Genomic DNA, 18,328 nt, shown 5'->3' on the forward strand with positions numbered 1-18,328 from the left:
AAACTTGCAGCGCCGTGGTTTTAAAGCGCAACCGTGGTAGAGAAACGGAAAGGCGATATAAGCATGCGTGGCCATGATACGCACACGACAAACTGCATTACAATATTTAGAATTGAGGGGTAGTTTCGTTAACAAACTATAACACGGCAATCAGCACTCGAATATAATTATAACCCTAATAATAATTGTAAATATTCATCTCATCTATAGGATCTAAAGCGTGCGCTGTTTCTTGCCTCTGCGTGTAGTAGTTAAGAGAGCCAGTTTAAGGGCGGAGAAGAGGGAAGGAAAAGAAAGCAAACTTGCAGCGCCGTGGTTTTAAGGCGCAACCGTGGTAGAGAAACGGAAAGGCGATATAAGCATGCGTGGCCATGATACGCACACGACAAACTGCCTTACAATATTTAGACTTGAGGGGAAGCTTCGTTAACAAACTATAACACGGCAATGAGCACTCGAATACGACGAGAGAAATAATTGAGACGTGGAAAATTCCCTTGAAATAAATCTGGATTGCGAGACAAATGCTTGTATGTATTGAATCTCTTAAAAGATGAGGGGGGAAATATGCGCTCACCGAGAGGGCATCGTCAGCGCGAGACCACCACCAGGCTCCTTACGGGGATGTGGAGAGCTTCGCGGCCGGAACGAAGCCTCCCCTCTCCGCCGGCCAGGCGTGGAAAACGCGCTTTCCGATCGCTCAAGGTTGCGTAGGAATAGTATAGTTCTAGCGTCTAGGAAAAGCTTTAACAGGTGCGAGGACGGCACGCATAGCGTGGGAAGCTAGCCGCCGGAATAGCTATCTTCGAGAGCTATTCTATATTATATTATATTATACTTCGAGAGCTATGACTGATGCTTTTCTATATATATGTATTCATCTCATCTATACGATCGCATGCGCGTGCTGTTTCTTTGTCTCTGCGTGTAGTAGTTAAGAGAGCCAGTTTAAGGGCGGAGAAGAGGGAAGGAAAGGAAAGCAAACTTGCAGCGCCGTGGTTTTAAAGCGCAACCGTGGTAGAGAAACGGAAAGGCGATATAAGCATGCGTGGCCATGATACGCACACGACAAACTGCCTTACAATATTTAGAATTGAGGGGTAGTTTCGTTAACAAACTATAACACGGCAATCAGCACTCGAATATAATTATAACCCTAATAATAATTGTAAATATTCATCTCATCTATAGGATCTAAAGCACGCGCTGTTTCTTGCCTCTGCGTGTAGTAGTTAAGAGAGCCAGTTTAAGGGCGCAGAAGAGGGAAGGAAAAGAAAGCAAACTTGCAGCGCCGTGGTTTTAAGGCGCAACCGTGGTAGAGAAACGGAAAGGCGATATAAGCATGCGTGGCCATGATACGCACACGACAAACTGCCTTACAATATTTAGACTTGAGGGGAAGCTTCGTTAACAAACTATAACACGGCAATGAGCACTCGAATACGACGAGAGAAATAATTGAGACGTGGAAAATTCCCTTGAAATAAATCTGGTTTGCGAGACAAATGCTTGTATGTATTGAATCTCTTAAAAGATGAGGGGGGAAATATGCGCTCACCGAGATGGCATCGTCAGCGCGAGACCACCACGAGGCTCCTTACGGGGATGTGGAGAGCTTCGCGGCCGGAACGAAGCCTCCCCTCTCCGCCGGCCAGGCGTGGAAAACGCGCTTTCCGATCGCTCAAGGTTGCGTAGGAATAGTATAGTTCTAGCGTCTAGGAAAAGCTTTAACAGGTGCGAGGACGGCACGCATAGCGTGGGAAGCTAGCCGCCGGAATAGCTATCTTCGGGATCTATTCTATATTATATTATATTATACTTCGAGAGCTATGACTGATGCTTTTCTATATATATGTATTCATCTCATCTATGCGATCGCATGCGCGTGCTGTTTCTTTGTCTCTGCGTGTAGTAGTTAAGAGAGCCAGTTTAAGGGCGGAGAAGAGGGAAGGAAAGGAAAGCAAACTTGCAGCGCCGTTGTTTTAAAGCGCAACCGTGGTAGAGAAACGGAAAGGCGATATAAGCATGCGTGGCCATGATACGCACACGACAAACTGCCTTACAATATTTAGAATTGAGGGGTAGTTTCGTTAACAAACTATAACACGGCAATCAGCACTCGAATATAATTATAACCCTAATAATAATTGTCAATATTCATCTCATCTATAGGATCTAAAGCGCGCGCTGTTTCTTGCCTCTGCGTGTAGTAGTTAAGAGAGCCAGTTTAAGGGCGGAGAAAAGGGAAGGAAAAGAAAGCAAACTTGATCGCCGTGGTTTTAAGGCGCAACCGTGGTAGAGAAACGGAAAGGCGATATAAGCATGCGTGGCCATGATACGCACACGACAAACTGCCTTACAATATTTAGACTTGAGGGGAAGCTTCGTTAACAAACTATAACACGGCAATGAGCACTCGAATACGACGAGAGAAATAATTGAGACGTGGAAAATTCCCTTGAAATAAATCTGGTTTGCGAGACAAATGCTTGTATGTATTGAATCTCTTAAAAGATGAGGGGGGAAATATGCGCTCACCGAGAGGGCATCGTCAGCGCGAGACCACCACCAGGCTCCTTACGGGGATGTGGAGAGCTTCGCGGCCGGAACGAAGCCTCCCCTCTCCGCCGGCCAGGCGTGGAAAACGCGCTTTCCGATCGCTCAAGGTTGCGTAGGAATAGTATAGTTCTAGCGTCTAGGAAAAGCTTTAACAGGTGCGAGGACGGCACGCATAGCGTGGGAAGCTAGCCGCCGGAATAGCTATCTTCGAGAGCTATTCTATATTATATTATATTATAATTCGAGAGCTATGACTGATGCTTTTCTATATATATGTATTCATCTCATCTATGCGATCGCATGCGCGTGCTGTTTCTTTGTCTCTGCGTGTAGTAGTTAAGAGCCAGATTAAGGGGGGAGAAGAGGGAAGGAAAGGAAAGCAAACTTGCAGCGCCGTGGTTTTAAAGCGCAACCGTGGTAGAGAAACGGATAGGCGATATAAGCATGCGTGGCCATGATACGCACACGACAAACTGCCTTACAATATTTAGACTTGAGGGGAAGCTTCGTTAACAAAGTATAACACGGCAATGAGCACTCGAATATAATTATAACCCTAATAATAATTGTAAATATTCATCTCATCTATAGGATCTAAAGCGCGCGCTGTTTCTTGCCTCTGCGTGTAGTAGTTAAGAGAGCCAGTTTAAGGGCGGAGAAGAGGGAAGGAAAAGAAAGCAAACTTGCAGCGCCGTGGTTTTAAGGCGCAACCGTGGTAGAGAAACGGAAAGGCGATATAAGCATGCGTGGCCATGATACGCACACGACAAACTGCCTTAGAATATTTAGACTTGAGGGGAAGCTTCGTTAACAAACTATAACACGGCAATGAGCAATCGAATACGACGAAAGAAATAATTGAGACGTGGAAAATTCCCTTGAAATAAATCTGGTTTGCGAGACAAATGCTTGTATGTATTGAATCTCTTAAAAGATGAGGGGGGAAATATGCGCTCACCGAGAGGGCATCGTCAGCGCGAGACCACCACCAGGCTCCTTACGGGGATGTGGAGAGCTTCGCGGCCGGAACGAAGCCTCCCCTCTCCGCCGGCCAGGCGTGGAAAACGCGCTTTCCGATCGCTCAAGGTTGCGTAGGAATAGTATAGTTCTAGCGTCTAGGAAAAGCTTTAACAGGTGCGAGGACGGCACGCATAGCGTGGGAAGCTAGCCGCCGGAATAGCTATCTTCGGGATCTATTCTATATTATATTATATTATACTTCGAGAGCTATGACTGATGCTTTTCTATATATATGTATCAATCTCATCTATGCGATCGCATGCGCGTGCTGTTTCTTTGTCTCTGCGTGTAGTAGTTAAGAGAGCCAGTTTAAGGGCTGAGAAGAGGGAAGGAAAGGAAAGCAAACTTGCAGCGCCGTGGTTTTAAAGCGCAACAGTGGTACAGAAACGGATAGGCGATATAAGCATGCGTGGCCATGATACGCACACGACAAACTGCCTTACAATATTTAGACTTGAGGGGAAGCTTCGTTAACAAAGTATAACACGGCAATGAGCACTCGAATATAATTATAACCCTAATAATTATTGTAAATATTCATCTCATCTATAGGATCTAAAGCGCGCGCTGTTTCTTGCCTCTGCGTGTAGTAGTTAAGAGAGCCAGTTTAAGGGCGGAGAAGAGGGAAGGAAAGGAAAGCAAACTTGCAGCGCCGTGGTTTTAAAGCGCAACCGTGGTAGAGAAACGGAAAGGCGATATAAGCATGCGTGGCCATGATACGCACACGACAAACTGCCTTAAAATATTTAGACTTGAGGGGAAGCTTCGTTAACAAACTATAACACGGCAATGAGCACTCGAATACGACGAGGGAAATAATTGAGACGTGGAAAATTCCCTTGAAATAAATCTGGTTTGCGAGACAAATGCTTGTATGTATTGAATCTCTTAAAAGATGAGGGGGAAATATGCGCTCACCGAGAGGGCATCGTCAGCGCGAGACCACCACCAGGCTCCTTACGGGGATGTGGAAAGCTTCGCGGCCGGAACGAAGCCTCCCCTCTCCGCCGGCCAGGCGTGGAAAACGCGCTTTCCGATCGCTCAAGGTTGCGTAGGAATAGTATAGTTCTAGCGTCTAGGAAAAGCTTTAACAGGTGCGAGGACGGCACGCATAGCGTGGGAAGCTAGCCGCCGGAATAGCTATCTTCGAGAGCTATTCTATATTATATTATATTGTACTTCGAGAGCTATGACTGATGCTTTTCTATATATATGTATTCATCTCATCTGTGCGATCGCATCCCTATTGCAAAAACCAGCGCCACTGGGACCCAGTGCGCCGGATTATGGGCCCAGTGCAGCGCGCTGGATGCTGGGGCGCTGGGAAGGCGCTGGGAAGGCGCGGCGTACTGGGAGGCACTGGCTACTCGTGCGAAAAACAGCTCTAGCGCGTTAAATATGCGGTGCCTGGACACCGTATATATTTTTTTGAATACAGAAAGCAAGGAAGAGCGCTTTAGTGCAATAAAAAAAAGAAAAAAAACGTAAAAATAAAACCGCTACGACAAGGATTCGAACTACCGACCTACAGATCCCAAGGCCGGCACTTTCCCACCACGCCACGCCAGCAGACGGAAAATCGCGGATAATTCGCCATGTCAAAGCCGAGAAGCAGTTTGTTTCGCAGAGGTACGTCTCGTACAGCCATGGTTGATGCGCTATCGCCCAGCAACTAAAACTCACGCCTGTACCAGAAATAAAAAGTTGCTGTCCGTATTCAGCAGTATGCTTGGAAGTGCCACACCATCGATTTTCACTTGCGATTGCTATTTTAACTACCCGCGCCGAGATCGCTCCCCACCGAAGCTTAGGCCTAGCGTATCCGCCGAGTCCGTCCTCTGGGCGTCTCTAGGCGCAGGAATCAAGAAATCTAACAAGGATAAATCACTCTGTATGTCAGCTTTCGCATCGATGTTCTTAAATAAACATTTTTTTCATGTCTACAGTGCCAGCATAAGAAGCGATGACCGCAGATGTGACGCGTGATAAACACAGGTATGTGTGCTATCGCCGAAGGCTCCCAGCACTAGCCCGCGCTTCTCTGACGAAGATCTATGACTAGCCAGGCGTCTTGACTGAAAGGCATCACTGCACTAAGGAAACGGTGCATATCCTTTACGTGAAAAACAAGAAATGGCTATCGAAATCGGCAGTAACAGGCCATACACCATCCCGGGTCGGCGGTTCATTTAGGACTTTTTTTCGAAGTTAAAACAGCAATCGCAAGTGCAAATCGATGGTGTGACACTTCCAAGCATACTGCTGAATATGGACAGCAACGTTTTTTTGCTGGTACAGGCGTGAGTTTTAGTTGCTGGGCGATAGCGCATCAACCATGGCTGTACGAGACGTAGCTCTGCGAAACAAACTGCTTCTCGGCTTTGACATGGCAAATTATCCGCGAAATTCTGTCTGCTGGCTTGGCGTAGTGGTAAAGGGCCGGGCTTGGGATCTGTACGTCGGTTGTTCGAATCCTTGTCTGAGCGGTTTTATTTTTACGTTCTTTTTCAATTTTTTTTATTGCATTAAAGCGCTCTTCCTTGCTTTCTGTATTCAAAAAAATATACACGGTGTCCAGGCACCGCATATTTACCGCGCTAGAGCTGTTTTTCGCACGAGTAGCCAGTGCCTCCCAGTACGCCGCGCCTTCCCAGCGCCTTCCCAGCGCCCCAGCGTCCAGCGCGCTGCACTGGGCCCATAATCCGGCGCACTGGGTCCCAGTGGCGCTGGTTTTTGCAATAGGGATGCGCGTGCTGTTTCTTTGTCTCTGCGTGTAGTAGTTAAGACAGCCAGTTTAAGGGCGGAGAAGAGGGAAGGAAAGGAAAGCAAACTTGCAGCGGCGTGGTTTTAAAGCGCAACCGTGGTAGAGAAACGGAAAGGCGATATAAGCATGCGTGGCCATGATACGCACACGACAAACTGCCTTACAATATTTAGAATTGAGGGGTAGTTTCGTTAACAAACTATAACACGGCAGTCAGCACTCGAATATAATTATAACCCTAATAATAATTGTAAATATTCATCTCATCTATAGGATCTAAAGCGCGCGCTGTTTCTTGCCTCTGCGTGTAGTAGTTAAGAGAGCCAGTTTAAGGGCGGAGAAGAGGGAAGGAAAAGAAAGCAACCTTGCAGCGCCGTGGTTTTAAGGCGCAACCGTGGTAGAGAAACGGAAAGGCGATATGAGCATGCGTGGCCATGATACGCACACGACAAACTGCCTTACAATATTTAGACTTGAGGGGAAGCTTCGTTAACAAACTATAACACGGCAATGAGCACTCGAATACGATGAGAGAAATAATTGAGACGTGGAAAATTCCCTTGAAATAAATCTGGATTGCGAGACAAATGCTTGTATGTATTGAATCTCTTAAAAGATGAGGGGGGAAATATGCGCTCACCGAGAGGGCATCGTCAGCGCGAGACCACCACCAGGCTCCTTACGGGGATGTGGAGAGCTTCGCGGCCGGAACGAAGCCTCCCCTCTCCGCCGGCCAGGCGTGGAAAACGCGCTTTCCGATCGCTCAAGGTTGCGTAGGAATAGTATAGTTCTAGCGTCTAGGAAAAGCTTTAACAGGTGCGAGGACGGCACGCATAGCGTGGGAAGCTAGCCGCCGGAATAGCTATCTTCGAGAGCTATTCTATATTATATTATATTGTACTTCGAGAGCTATGACTGATGCTTTTCTATATATATGTATTCATCTCATCTATGCGATCGCATGCGCGTGCTGTTTCTTTGTCTCTGCGTGTAGTAGTTAAGAGAGCCAGTTTAAGGGCGGAGAAGAGGGAAGGAAAGGAAAGCAAACTTGCAGCGCCGTGGTTTTAAAGCGCAACCGTGGTAGAGAAACGGAAAGGCGATATAAGCATGCGTGGCCATGATACGCACACGACAAACTGCCTTACAATATTTAGAATTGAGGGGTAGTTTCGTTAACAAACTATAACACGGCAATCAGCACTCGAATATAATTATAACCCTAATAATAATTGTAAATATTCATCTCATCTATAGGATCTAAAGCGCGCGCTGTTTCTTGCCTCTGCGTGTAGTAGTTAAGAGAGCCAGTTTAAGGGCAGAGAAAAGGGAAGGAAAAGAAAGCAAACTTGATCGCCGTGGTTTTAAGGCGCAACCGTGGTAGAGAAACGGAAAGGCGATATGAGCATGCGTGGCCATGATACGCACACGACAAACTGCCTTACAATATTTAGACTTGAGGGGAAGCTTCGTTAACAAACTATAACACGGCAATGAGCACTCGAATACGACGAGAGAAATAATTGAGACGTGGAAAATTCCCTTGAAATAAATCTGGTTTGCGAGACAAATGCTTGTATGTATTGAATCTCTTAAAAGATGAGGGGGAAAATATGCGCTCACCGAGAGGGCATCGTCAGCGCGAGACCACCACCAGGCTCCTTACGGGGATGTGGAGAGCTTCGCGGCCGGAACGAAGCCTCCCCTCTCCGCCGGCCAGGCGTGGAAAACGCGCTTTCCGATCGCTCAAGGTTGCGTAGGAATAGTATAGTTCTAGCGTCTAGGAAAAGCTTTAACAGGTGCGAGGACGGCACGCATAGCGTGGGAAGCTAGCCGCCGGAATAGCTATCTTCGAGAGCTATTCTATATTATATTATATTATACTTCGAGAGCTATGACTGATGCTTTTCTATATATATGTATTCATCTCATCTATGCGATCGCATGCGCGTGCTGTTTCTTTGTCTCTGCGTGTAGTAGTTAAGAGAGCCAGATTAAGGGCGGAGAAGAGGGAAGGAAAGGAAAGCAAACTTGCAGCGCCGTGGTTTTAAAGCGCAACAGTGGTAGAGAAACGGATAGGCGATATAAGCATGCGTGGCCATGATACGCACACGACAAACTGCCTTACAATATTTAGACTTGAGGGGAAGCTTCGTTAACAAAGTATAACACGGCAATGAGCACTCGAATATAATTATAACCCGAATAATAATTGTAAATATTCATCTCATCTATAGAATCTAAAGCGCGCGCTGTTTCTTGCCTCTGCGTGTAGTAGTTAAGAGAGCCAGTTTAAGGGCGGAGAAGAGGGAAGGAAAAGAAAGCAAACTTGCAGCGCTGTGGTTTTAAGGCGCAACCGCGGTAGAGAAACGGAAAGGCGATATAAGCATGCGTGGCCATGATACGCACACGACAAACTGCCTTAGAATATTTAGACTTGAGGGGAAGCTTCGTTAACAAACTATAACACGGCAATGAGCAATCGAATACGACGAAAGAAATAATTGAGACGTGGAAAATTCCCTTGAAATAAATCTGGTTTGCGAGACAAATGCTTGTATGTATTGAATCTCTTAAAAGATGAGGGGGGAAATATGCGCTCACCGAGAGGGCATCGTCAGCGCGAGACCACCACCAGGCTCCTTACGGGGATGTGGAGAGCTTCGCGGCCGGAACGAAGCCTCCCCTCTCCGCCGGCCAGGCGTGGAAAACGCGCTTTCCGATCGCTCAAGGTTGCGTAGGAATAGTATAGTTCTAGCGTCTAGGAAAAGATTTAACATGTGCGAGGACGGCACGCATAGCGTGGGAAGCTAGCCGCCGGAATAGCTATCTTCGAGAGCTATTCTATATTATATTATATTATACTTCGAGAGCTATGACTGATGCTTTTCTATATATATGTATTCATCTCATCTATGCGATCGCATGCGCGTGCTGTTTCTTTGTCTCTGCGTGTAGTAGTTAAGAGAGCCAGTTTAAGGGCGGAGAAGAGGGAAGGAAAGGAAAGCAAACTTGCAGCGCCGTGGTTTTAAAGCGCAACCGTGGTAGAGAAACGGAAAGGCGATATAAGCATGCGTGGCCATGATACGCACACGACAAACTGCCTTACAATATTTAGAATTGAGGGGTAGTTTCGTTAACAAACTATAACACGGCAATCAGCACTCGAATATAATTATAACCCTAATAATAATTGTAAATATTCATCTCATCTATAGGATCTAAAGCGCGCACAGTTTCTTGCCTCTGCGTGTAGTAGTTAAGAGAGCCAGTTTAAGGGCGGAGAAAAGGGAAGGAAAGGAAAGCAAACTTGATCGCCGTGGTTTTAAGGCGCAACCGTGGTAGAGAAACGAAAAGGCGATATGAGCATGCGTGGCCATGATACGCACACGACAAACTGCCTTAAAATATTTAGACTTGAGGGGAAGCTTCGTTAACAAACTATAACACGGCAATGAGCACTCGAATACGACGAGGGAAATAATTGAGACGTGGAAAATTCCCTTGAAATAAATCTGGTTTGCGAGACAAATGCTTGTATGTATTGAATCTCTTAAAAGATGAGGGGGAAATATGCGCTCACCGAGAGGGCATCGTCAGCGCGAGACCACCACCAGGCTCCTTACGGGGATGTGGAAAGCTTCGCGGCCGGAACGAAGCCTCCCCTCTCCGCCGGCCAGGCGTGGAAAACGCGCTTTCCGATCGCTCAAGGTTGCGTAGGAATAGTATAGTTCTAGCGTCTAGGAAAAGATTTAACATGTGCGAGGACGGCACGCATAGCGTGGGAAGCTAGCCGCCGGAATAGCTATCTTCGAGAGCTATTCTATATTATATTATATTATACTTCGAGAGCTATGACTGATGCTTTTCTATATATATGTATTCATCTCATCTATGCGATCGCATGCGCGTGCTGTTTCTTTGTCTCTGCGTGTAGTAGTTAAGAGAGCCAGTTTAAGGGCGGAGAAGAGGGAAGGAAAGGAAAGCAAACTTGCAGCGCCGTGGTTTTAAAGCGCAACCGTGGTAGAGAAACGGAAAGGCGATATAAGCATGCGTGGCCATGATACGCACACGACAAACTGCCTTACAATATTTAGAATTGAGGGGTAGTTTCGTTAACAAACTATAACACGGCAATCAGCACTCGAATATAATTATAACCCTAATAATAATTGTAAATATTCATCTCATCTATAGGATCTAAAGCGCGCACAGTTTCTTGCCTCTGCGTGTAGTAGTTAAGAGAGCCAGTTTAAGGGCGGAGAAAAGGGAAGGAAAGGAAAGCAAACTTGATCGCCGTGGTTTTAAGGCGCAACCGTGGTAGAGAAACGAAAAGGCGATATGAGCATGCGTGGCCATGATACGCACACGACAAACTGCCTTAAAATATTTAGACTTGAGGGGAAGCTTCGTTAACAAACTATAACACGGCAATGAGCACTCGAATACGACGAGGGAAATAATTGAGACGTGGAAAATTCCCTTGAAATAAATCTGGTTTGCGAGACAAATGCTTGTATGTATTGAATCTCTTAAAAGATGAGGGGGAAATATGCGCTCACCGAGAGGGCATCGTCAGCGCGAGACCACCACCAGGCTCCTTACGGGGATGTGGAAAGCTTCGCGGCCGGAACGAAGCCTCCCCTCTCCGCCGGCCAGGCGTGGAAAACGCGCTTTCCGATCGCTCAAGGTTGCGTAGGAATAGTATAGTTCTAGCGTCTAGGAAAAGCTTTAACAGGTGCGAGGACGGCACGCATAGCGTGGGAAGCTAGCCGCCGGAATAGCTATCTTCGAGAGCTATTCTATATTATATTATATTGTACTTCGAGAGCTATGACTGATGCTTTTCCATATATATGTATTCATCTCATCTATGCGATCGCATGCGCGTGCTGTTTCTTTGTCTCTGCGTGTAGTAGTTAAGACAGCCAGTTTAAGGGCGGAGAAGAGGGAAGGAAAGGAAAGCAAACTTGCAGCGGCGTGATTTTAAAGCGCAACCGTGGTAGAGAAATGGAAAGGCGATATAAGCATGCGTGGCCATGATACGCACACGACAAACTGCCTTACAATATTTAGACTTGAGGGGAAGCTTCGTTAACAAACTATAACACGGCAATGAGCACTCGAATACGACGAGAGAAATAATTGAGACGTGGAAAATTCCCTTGAAATAAATCTGGTTTGCGAGACAAATGCTTGTATGTATTGAATCTCTTAAAAGATGAGGGGGGAAATATGCGCTCACCGAGAGGGCATCGTCAGCGCGAGACCACCACCAGGCTCCTTACGGGGATGTGGAGAGCTTCGCGGACGGAACGAAGCCTCCCCTCTCCGCCGGCCAGGCGTGGAAAACGCGCTTTCCGATCGCTCAAGGTTGCGTAGGAATAGTATAGTTCTAGCGTCTAGGAAAAGCTTTAACAGGTGCGAGGACGGCACGCATAGCGTGGGAAGCTAGCCGCCGGAATAGCTATCTTTGAGAGCTATTCTATATTATATTATATTATACTTCGAGAGCTATGACTGATGCTTTTCTATATATATGTATTCATCTCATCTATGCGATCGCATGCGCGTGCTGTTTCTTTGTCTCTGCGTGTAGTAGTTAAGAGAGCCAGTTTAAGGGCGGGGAAGAGGGAAGGAAAGGAAAGCAAACTTGCAGCGCCGTGGTTTTAAAGCGCAACCGTGGTAGAGAAACGGAAAGGCGATATAAGCATGCGTGGCCATGATACGCACACGACAAACTGCCTTACAATATTTAGAATTGAGGGGTAGTTTCGTTAACAAACTATAACACGGCAGTCAGCACTCGAATATAATTATAACCCTAATAATAATTGTAAATATTCATCTCATCTATAGGATCTAAAGCGCGCGCTGTTTCTTGCCTCTGCGTGTAGTAGTTAAGAGAGCCAGTTTAAGGGCGGAGAAGAGGGAAGGAAAAGAAAGCAACCTTGCAGCGCCGTGGTTTTAAGGCGCAACCGTGGTAGAGAAACGGAAAGGCGATATGAGCATGCGTGGCCATGATACGCACACGACAAACTGCCTTACAATATTTAGACTTGAGGGGAAGCTTCGTTAACAAACTATAACACGGCAATGAGCACTCGAATACGATGAGAGAAATAATTGAGACGTGGAAAATTCCCTTGAAATAAATCTGGATTGCGAGACAAATGCTTGTATGTATTGAATCTCTTAAAAGATGAGGGGGGAAATATGCGCTCACCGAGAGGGCATCGTCAGCGCGAGACCACCACCAGGCTCCTTACGGGGATGTGGAGAGCTTCGCGGCCGGAACGAAGCCTCCCCTCTCCGCCGGCCAGGCGTGGAAAACGCGCTTTCCGATCGCTCAAGGTTGCGTAGGAATAGTATAGTTCTAGCGTCTAGGAAAAGCTTTAACAGGTGCGAGGACGGCACGCATAGCGTGGGAAGCTAGCCGCCGGAATAGCTATCTTCGAGAGCTATTCTATATTATATTATATTGTACTTCGAGAGCTATGACTGATGCTTTTCTATATATATGTATTCATCTCATCTATGCGATCGCATGCGCGTGCTGTTTCTTTGTCTCTGCGTGTAGTAGTTAAGAGAGCCAGTTTAAGGGCGGAGAAGAGGGAAGGAAAGGAAAGCAAACTTGCAGCGCCGTGGTTTTAAAGCGCAACCGTGGTAGAGAAACGGAAAGGCGATATAAGCATGCGTGGCCATGATACGCACACGACAAACTGCCTTACAATATTTAGAATTGAGGGGTAGTTTCGTTAACAAACTATAACACGGCAATCAGCACTCGAATATAATTATAACCCTAATAATAATTGTAAATATTCATCTCATCTATAGGATCTAAAGCGCGCGCTGTTTCTTGCCTCTGCGTGTAGTAGTTAAGAGAGCCAGTTTAAGGGCAGAGAAAAGGGAAGGAAAAGAAAGCAAACTTGATCGCCGTGGTTTTAAGGCGCAACCGTGGTAGAGAAACGGAAAGGCGATATGAGCATGCGTGGCCATGATACGCACACGACAAACTGCCTTACAATATTTAGACTTGAGGGGAAGCTTCGTTAACAAACTATAACACGGCAATGAGCACTCGAATACGACGAGAGAAATAATTGAGACGTGGAAAATTCCCTTGAAATAAATCTGGTTTGCGAGACAAATGCTTGTATGTATTGAATCTCTTAAAAGATGAGGGGGAAAATATGCGCTCACCGAGAGGGCATCGTCAGCGCGAGACCACCACCAGGCTCCTTACGGGGATGTGGAGAGCTTCGCGGCCGGAACGAAGCCTCCCCTCTCCGCCGGCCAGGCGTGGAAAACGCGCTTTCCGATCGCTCAAGGTTGCGTAGGAATAGTATAGTTCTAGCGTCTAGGAAAAGCTTTAACAGGTGCGAGGACGGCACGCATAGCGTGGGAAGCTAGCCGCCGGAATAGCTATCTTCGAGAGCTATTCTATATTATATTATATTATACTTCGAGAGCTATGACTGATGCTTTTCTATATATATGTATTCATCTCATCTATGCGATCGCATGCGCGTGCTGTTTCTTTGTCTCTGCGTGTAGTAGTTAAGAGAGCCAGATTAAGGGCGGAGAAGAGGGAAGGAAAGGAAAGCAAACTTGCAGCGCCGTGGTTTTAAAGCGCAACAGTGGTAGAGAAACGGATAGGCGATATAAGCATGCGTGGCCATGATACGCACACGACAAACTGCCTTACAATATTTAGACTTGAGGGGAAGCTTCGTTAACAAAGTATAACACGGCAATGAGCACTCGAATATAATTATAACCCGAATAATAATTGTAAATATTCATCTCATCTATAGAATCTAAAGCGCGCGCTGTTTCTTGCCTCTGCGTGTAGTAGTTAAGAGAGCCAGTTTAAGGGCGGAGAAGAGGGAAGGAAAAGAAAGCAAACTTGCAGCGCCGTGGTTTTAAGGCGCAACCGCGGTAGAGAAACGGAAAGGCGATATAAGCATGCGTGGCCATGATACGCACACGACAAACTGCCTTAGAATATTTAGACTTGAGGGGAAGCTTCGTTAACAAACTATAACACGGCAATGAGCAATCGAATACGACGAAAGAAATAATTGAGACGTGGAAAATTCCCTTGAAATAAATCTGGTTTGCGAGACAAATGCTTGTATGTATTGAATCTCTTAAAAGATGAGGGGGGAAATATGCGCTCACCGAGAGGGCATCGTCAGCGCGAGACCACCACCAGGCTCCTTACGGGGATGTGGAGAGCTTCGCGGCCGGAACGAAGCCTCCCCTCTCCGCCGGCCAGGCGTGGAAAACGCGCTTTCCGATCGCTCAAGGTTGCGTAGGAATAGTATAGTTCTAGCGTCTAGGAAAAGCTTTAACAGGTGCGAGGACGGCACGCATAGCGTGGGAAGCTAGCCGCCGGAATAGCTATCTTCGAGAGCTATTCTATATTATATTATATTGTACTTCGAGAGCTATGACTGATGCTTTTCTATATATATGTATTCATCTCATCTATGCGATCGCATGCGCGTGCTGTTTCTTTGTCTCTGCGTGTAGTAGTTAAGAGAGCCAGTTTAAGGGCGGAGAAGAGGGAAGGAAAGGAAAGCAAACTTGCAGCGCCGTGGTTTTAAAGCGCAACCGTGGTAGAGAAACGGAAAGGCGATATAAGCATGCGTGGCCATGATACGCACACGACAAACTGCCTTACAATATTTAGAATTGAGGGGTAGTTTCGTTAACAAACTATAACACGGCAATCAGCACTCGAATATAATTATAACCCTAATAATAATTGTAAATATTCATCTCATCTATAGGATCTAAAGCGCGCGCTGTTTCTTGCCTCTGCGTGTAGTAGTTAAGAGAGCCAGTTTAAGGGCAGAGAAAAGGGAAGGAAAAGAAAGCAAACTTGATCGCCGTGGTTTTAAGGCGCAACCGTGGTAGAGAAACGGAAAGGCGATATGAGCATGCGTGGCCATGATACGCACACGACAAACTGCCTTACAATATTTAGACTTGAGGGGAAGCTTCGTTAACAAACTATAACACGGCAATGAGCACTCGAATACGACGAGAGAAATAATTGAGACGTGGAAAATTCCCTTGAAATAAATCTGGTTTGCGAGACAAATGCTTGTATGTATTGAATCTCTTAAAAGATGAGGGGGAAAATATGCGCTCACCGAGAGGGCATCGTCAGCGCGAGACCACCACCAGGCTCCTTACGGGGATGTGGAGAGCTTCGCGGCCGGAACGAAGCCTCCCCTCTCCGCCGGCCAGGCGTGGAAAACGCGCTTTCCGATCGCTCAAGGTTGCGTAGGAATAGTATAGTTCTAGCGTCTAGGAAAAGCTTTAACAGGTGCGAGGACGGCACGCATAGCGTGGGAAGCTAGCCGCCGGAATAGCTATCTTCGAGAGCTATTCCATATTATATTATATTATACTTCGAGAGCTATGACTGATGCTTTTCTATATATATGTATTCATCTCATCTATGCGATCGCATGCGCGTGCTGTTTCTTTGTCTCTGCGTGTAGTAGTTAAGAGAGCCAGATTAAGGGCGGAGAAGAGGGAAGGAAAGGAAAGCAAACTTGCAGCGCCGTGGTTTTAAAGCGCAACAGTGGTAGAGAAACGGATAGGCGATATAAGCATGCGTGGCCATGATACGCACACGACAAACTGCCTTACAATATTTAGACTTGAGGGGAAGCTTCGTTAACAAAGTATAACACGGCAATGAGCACTCGAATATAATTATAACCCGAATAATAATTGTAAATATTCATCTCATCTATAGAATCTAAAGCGCGCGCTGTTTCTTGCCTCTGCGTGTAGTAGTTAAGAGAGCCAGTTTAAGGGCGGAGAAGAGGGAAGGAAAAGAAAGCAAACTTGCAGCGCCGTGGTTTTAAGGCGCAACCGCGGTAGAGAAACGGAAAGGCGATATAAGCATGCGTGGCCATGATACGCACACGACAAACTGCCTTAGAATATTTAGACTTGAGGGGAAGCTTCGTTAACAAACTATAACACGGCAATGAGCAATCGAATACGACGAAAGAAATAATTGAGACGTGGAAAATTCCCTTGAAATAAATCTGGTTTGCGAGACAAATGCTTGTATGTATTGAATCTCTTAAAAGATGAGGGGGGAAATATGCGCTCACCGAGAGGGCATCGTCAGCGCGAGACCACCACCAGGCTCCTTACGGGGATGTGGAGAGCTTCGCGGCCGGAACGAAGCCTCCCCTCTCCGCCGGCCAGGCGTGGAAAACGCGCTTTCCGATCGCTCAAGGTTGCGTAGGAATAGTATAGTTCTAGCGTCTAGGAAAAGATTTAACATGTGCGAGGACGGCACGCATAGCGTGGGAAGCTAGCCGCCGGAATAGCTATCTTCGAGAGCTATTCTATATTATATTATATTATACTTCGAGAGCTATGACTGATGCTTTTCTATATATATGTATTCATCTCATCTATGCGATCGCATGCGCGTGCTGTTTCTTTGTCTCTGCGTGTAGTAGTTAAGAGAGCCAGTTTAAGGGCGGAGAAGAGGGAAGGAAAGGAAAGCAAACTTGCAGCGCCGTGGTTTTAAAGCGCAACCGTGGTAGAGAAACGGAAAGGCGATATAAGCATGCGTGGCCATGATACGCACACGACAAACTGCCTTACAATATTTAGAATTGAGGGGTAGTTTCGTTAACAAACTATAACACGGCAATCAGCACTCGAATATAATTATAACCCTAATAATAATTGTAAATATTCATCTCATCTATAGGATCTAAAGCGCGCACAGTTTCTTGCCTCTGCGTGTAGTAGTTAAGAGAGCCAGTTTAAGGGCGGAGAAAAGGGAAGGAAAGGAAAGCAAACTTGATCGCCGTGGTTTTAAGGCGCAACCGTGGTAGAGAAACGAAAAGGCGATATGAGCATGCGTGGCCATGATACGCACACGACAAACTGCCTTAAAATATTTAGACTTGAGGGGAAGCTTCGTTAACAAACTATAACACGGCAATGAGCACTCGAATACGACGAGGGAAATAATTGAGACGTGGAAAATTCCCTTGAAATAAATCTGGTTTGCGAGACAAATGCTTGTATGTATTGAATCTCTTAAAAGATGAGGGGGAAATATGCGCTCACCGAGAGGGCATCGTCAGCGCGAGACCACCACCAGGCTCCTTACGGGGATGTGGAAAGCTTCGCGGCCGGAACGAAGCCTCCCCTCTCCGCCGGCCAGGCGTGGAAAACGCGCTTTCCGATCGCTCAAGGTTGCGTAGGAATAGTATAGTTCTAGCGTCTAGGAAAAGCTTTAACAGGTGCGAGGACGGCACGCATAGCGTGGGAAGCTAGCCGCCGGAATAGCTATCTTCGAGAGCTATTCTATATTATATTATATTGTACTTCGAGAGCTATGACTGATGCTTTTCTATATATATGTATTCATCTCATCTATGCGATCGCATGCGCGTGCTGTTTCTTTGTCTCTGCGTGTAGTAGTTAAGACAGCCAGTTTAAGGGCGGAGAAGAGGGAAGGAAAGGAAAGCAAACTTGCAGCGGCGTGATTTTAAAGCGCAACCGTGGTAGAGAAATGGAAAGGCGATATAAGCATGCGTGGCCATGATACGCACACGACAAACTGCCTTACAATATTTAGACTTGAGGGGAAGCTTCGTTAACAAACTATAACACGGCAATGAGCACTCGAATACGACGAGAGAAATAATTGAGACGTGGAAAATTCCCTTGAAATAAATCTGGTTTGCGAGACAAATGCTTGTATGTATTGAATCTCTTAAAAGATGAGGGGGGAAATATGCGCTCACCGAGAGGGCATCGTCAGCGCGAGACCACCACCAGGCTCCTTACGGGGATGTGGAGAGCTTCGCGGCCGGAACGAAGCCTCCCCTCTCCGCCGGCCAGGCGTGGAAAACGCGCTTTCCGATCGCTCAAGGTTGCGTAGGAATAGTATAGTTCTAGCGTCTAGGAAAAGCTTTAACAGGT

The sequence above is a fragment of the Dermacentor variabilis genome, chromosome 6 (genome assembly GCF_050947875.1).
Source record: "Dermacentor variabilis isolate Ectoservices chromosome 6, ASM5094787v1, whole genome shotgun sequence".
Lineage (NCBI taxonomy): Eukaryota > Metazoa > Arthropoda > Arachnida > Ixodida > Ixodidae > Dermacentor > Dermacentor variabilis.